This window comes from Phyllostomus discolor, chromosome 5 (assembly GCF_004126475.2).
Source record: "Phyllostomus discolor isolate MPI-MPIP mPhyDis1 chromosome 5, mPhyDis1.pri.v3, whole genome shotgun sequence".
Taxonomy (NCBI): Eukaryota; Metazoa; Chordata; class Mammalia; order Chiroptera; family Phyllostomidae; genus Phyllostomus; species Phyllostomus discolor.
Window position 1 is genome coordinate 78351823 of NC_040907.2, and position 5064 is coordinate 78356886.

General features: G+C 36.8%; 1 pseudogene; it reads left to right on the plus strand.

The window, feature by feature from the left end:
* The first annotated feature begins 459 nt into the window (after positions 1-459).
* On the plus strand, positions 460-1350 carry LOC118500708 (annotated as a pseudogene).
* The last annotated feature ends 3714 nt before the right edge of the window (positions 1351-5064 follow it).

Consider the following 5064-nt stretch of genomic DNA (forward strand, 5'->3'; position numbering starts at 1 on the left):
AAAAGCAAAAGAACTTCATCACTATGAACTTAAAGTAGATAATTATAAAACAGGAAGGATCTGAGATTAGGAAGGACAACTTGGATACTAAAAAAATACCATTTCCAAATAAAAAGTTGCAGTGGAGGTAGTAACATATTAGAAATGACTAAAAATCTGATCAAAGTAGATGATAAGCTTGAGAAATTCTGCTAATATTTAGAGCAGAGGCAAAAAGACTAAATTTATTAAATAAAAGATGGTATGGGAGATGAATTCACAAATGTACGCATAATTGCACACCAAAAAAAAAATCAATGAAAAATAACCAGAAGAAATTATTGAATATTGAGATATGAAAAGATTTGTCTTCAGATCAAAACTACTCAAAAGTGCCAGGAAAAATTAATAAAACAGATTATCACCATGATATAGTCTGGTTTAAAAAATAGAGAAAACAATGTTTTAAGCATCGAGATAGAAAAACAGATTGCCTACAAAACTAACTTCATTTCTGCAACCCTAATGCTAGAATTCAATCAAGCAATATCTAGAGTATTGAGGTAAAGACTGTGACCCAAGCATTTTATATACAGCAAGAAAAGCAGAAAAGTATTCTCATCTCTGCTGGCTTTCTGAAAACAACTCCCTAAACACATGCTCAGGGCTGGCGGCACTCTGCTCACTGGCCGCAGGTTCCAGCCCACCCAGGATCTGCAGCACCTGGTGCTAAGACTGCACCAAAATGCCTTCTCAGATGGAATGCATCATGGAAACAGTGATGCTCACCTTTCACAAATTTGCTGGGGACAACAGGTACTTAACAAAGGAAGACCTAATGGTATCCATGGAAAAAAAAAGTTCCCTGGACTTCTGGAAAATCGAAAAGACCCTCTGGCCATACGCAAAATAATGAAGGACCTGGACCAGTGCCCAGAGGGCAGAGCGGGCTCCCTGAGCTTCTTTTTGCTAATTGCTGGGCTCACCATCACGTGCAATGGCTGTTTTGTAGTACACTGAAGCAGAGGGAAAGGAGTAGGCCACTGAGCAGCCACTTCCTCCCGAATCAAGAGTTTGTTCTCCCAATGAGTCACTTAAGGAATCTCTGTCCCACAGCTTCCTTCCCCCTGCAAAAGGATTTCATGAGCAGATTTGGACCCTTAGAAAATGTACAGATAAAATCCCAAGCCCGTCTTTGACAAGAGAAAGAAAAGCCAATTAAAGCCAAATAAGCTTCTGATTTTTACATTGCTTACATCCTCTTGCCCTCAATAAACAAATTTCTTTAAAAACATTCTCAGCTACACATGACCTCTGAATTGAATATATACTGAAAAGTATTGTGATATGAATTTAAGGACAGAGGAACTGTAATATAATATACTGTAATAATATTAAGTTGTTTTGCTGATATAAGCAAAACAACTCGAACTGAGTTAAGTCTAAATAAACTTGGTCAATATGGGCATAAACCTTAAATACAATATCAAAAGTAACTCTTTAAATAGAATATAAATTATTTCATCACTTAATATTAATAATAAAATTGATTTTAATAATCCTAGATTAAACCAACAAAAAACTAGAAAATAGAGGAGTTAGAGAAAGAGAAGTAGTAAATGTTAAATTTCTCATCTTATAGTAGGAAAAGTAGTAAATACCATTTCTTCCTAGCATTCATTAGGGAAATCAAGCATATCTATACAGACACACACAACCCTTAAGGCAGCATAGTTGGATTTTAAAGATATAATTCACACCTTTCAATCTATCAAAAGAAACATGAGCAAATAAAATATAGTGCAGATAGCTAAGAAAAATGTTCAATAGCATGGACAATTCTTATGACATTGTTAAGGGTTTTTGTTTTGATTTGGGTTTTTAAGATTTTATTTATTTATTTTAGAGAGGGGAAGGGTGAGAGAGAGGGAGAGAAACATCAATGTGTAGTTGCCTCTCACACATCCCCTACCAGGAACCTGGCCTGCACAACACAGGCATGTGCCCTGACTGGGAATCGAACTGGCGACCCTTTGTCTCTCAGGTCACCACTCAATCCACTGAGCCACACCAGCTAGGGCAGTTTTTTTTTTTTTTTAAGAAAAAGAATACATAGAAAAAGTCTTCATTTTGTAACAACAACATTCATACAGGTAAATGCCCAAATGCATAGTTAAAAACTGGAAAACTTAGGCTAAAATGTCAGATGTTGTTGGATGATAAGATTAGAGGTGATATTGATACTCTTTATACACCTCTATATTTTCCAAAACCAAAATATAAAATTATTCAATTGTCATACATGCTCTTTAATATTTTCATAAACCTTCTTATAAACTTAAATATTTATATACAAATTTAAATATGATAGTCCAAATAGTCTAACCTCTTTCTACTCACATGGTTTCTCAGAAAACATTTAAATAGTGATCAAGTCCTGAAGTATACCAATAGAGAGTATAATTCTTTTAATATTTTTTAAAATGTGTATTGATTTTAGAGGAAGGGAAAGGGAAAGAGGGAGGGAGGGAAGAAGAGAGAGAGAGAGAGAGAGAGAAAAAAACATTGATGTGAGAGAGGAACATCATTTGATTACCTCCCATATGCATCCCGACCAGGGATGGAACCCACAACCTAGGTACTATGTGCCTTCACTGTGAATGGAACTCCCAATGTTCCAACCAACTGAGCCACACCAGCCAGGGCAAATGGAGAATATGACTTTTTTTAAACCTGGACTAATTAAATATTATGGAAAAATACTAAGTTATGGTCATTGAAAATGTTTTTCTTTAAAAAAATTTTTTCAATTACAGTTTTCATTCAACATTGTTTTGTATTAGTTCCAGGTGTACCACATACTGATTAGACAATCATATGCTTTATCAAGTGTTGCCTGTGATATTTCCAGTACCCAACTGTCATTACAACATTATTGACTGTATTTCCTATGCTATAGTTTATATCCCCATGACTATTTTGTAATTTCTCAATCCCTTCACCTTTTTCACCCAGTCCCAAATCCCTTCCCCTACCCCCAGCAACCTTCAGCCTGTTTTCTGTATCTGTGAGTCTGTTTCTGCTTTGTTCATTTACAAAGCAGAATTTCATGGGGCACTACTACCCTCTCCTGGAGGGGACAGATGTGAGGAAGGGTGTGGCAAACTCTCTCTCTCTGAGTTGCTCACAATGACATTCCCAAACTGCAGACTGGGAAGGTGGACTTTGCCAATGTGTGGCCCATTGTCCAACTGTTGTACACACTAGACCTGGCAGTGGAGCCCTTCAAAGAGCTTACAAAGATTTTCTATGAACCAACTATTCAGAGAATAGCCACTGCAATGGAAGAATGGCAGTGAAAGAGGAAGAAAGCCCTCTGCAGGTAGAAGGACTGTCTCTTGGGGTAGAAGCTTCAAGATTAGACTTTAAGGAGACAATTCTTCACTTTTTGATGTAAGGCTCAATGCTAATCCAAAGCCAAAAGAAGCTAATAAAAATGTATAAATTCATGACACTAAAGGAAAAACTTTCACTGCCACATAGTTATATTTGTGACAGATTCAGCAATATTCTTTCTAGGGCAATGACTCTCTACCCTATCAGACTAATACCCATTTTAATGAGTATTTTGAAGTTATCCCTTTACTATCTTGAAATGAAATTCACAGGAGAATATAGCCTAATTACATACATACTTTCTAAACCAAACAAATATAACATCCTAACTATAATGTAAAGGAAACATAAAAGACACTAAATTTAACAAAGTAATACACATTTTAACTTGCACTTGCTCTGGCAGGATGACTCTACAATACAGTTTCTAAGAAGTCTTGAATGAATTGGTAGCATACATTGGAGAATCACTTGTAGAGAGCAATGGAGAGTGTGTCAAACTAGTCATAATAGAGATAGATGTCTTGTGGATCACCAAAATGTCATGGCAATATAAAGAAAATATATATTTTTTAAGATTTTATTTATTTATTTTTTAGAAAGGGAAGGTAGGGAGAAAGAGAGAGAGAAACATCAATGTGCGGTTGCTGGGGGTCATGGCCTGCAACCCAGGCATGTACCCTGACTGGGATCGAACCTGCGACACTTTGGTTCACAGCCCGAGCTCAATCCACTGAGCTATGCCAGCCAGGGCTTAAGAACAGATATTTTTAAAGACATCCCTGTTAAGGATTAAATATATTTAATCAATAAATCAATGTCAGAATATTAAGCTCCACACACTGAATGCACTTAAACTGAAATATAAACACTTATGAAGACTTTATAAAGTCCTTTCAGAATTAGGAAATTTGTCAGATACCCCAAAATAAGCATACTGTCATCTACAGATTCAATCAACAGCTTGCACTAGTTAGGGAAGCAGTATGGGGTGTTGAAAGTGATATGAGTCCTTGGTAGTGATGCTTTGAGACCTTGGTCACAATGCTTAACTTCTCTGAATCACAGATCTATGTGAAGGGGATAATAATGGCTACCTGTTGGGGCTTTGAGGAGTTTATGGTTTCTTTTTTTTTTTTTTAATTCTCACCAGAGGACATGCCCATTGAGTTCGGGGTTGAGGGGGAGAGAAACATTGATGTAAGAGAAAAACGTAAATCAGTTGCCTCTTGTACGTGCTCCTGAATCCAAAACCTTCACATGTGCCCTGATCAGGAATCAAACCGGTAACCTTTTGGTTTACAGGACAATGCTCCAACCAACTGAGCCACACTGGCCAGGCCTCTATGTACTTTCTTAAGATTAGATGCAATTTTTCTGGTGCCTACATACTAGAATAAATTATTTTACAACTGGTGACAAAAGAAAACTGTTTCAACACTAGGATGATGAGCAAAGAGATCTTGTACTGCAGAGGATCTTGAAAGACAGAAACATCAAGTGGGACTTCTGAAATCAAGCCTTAACTCAGTTGGGTGTTGAGTGAGGACTAGAAACTCCAGTGATTGTTGGCATTATTTCAGATTAAAATCTCTGGGAAGGGGTCTAAAGGCCAACCATTCCTGAAGGATTTGCCGATCTAGTAGGTTATGCTTTTCACAAACCTCACCACCTTACTCTTTTGTTTAT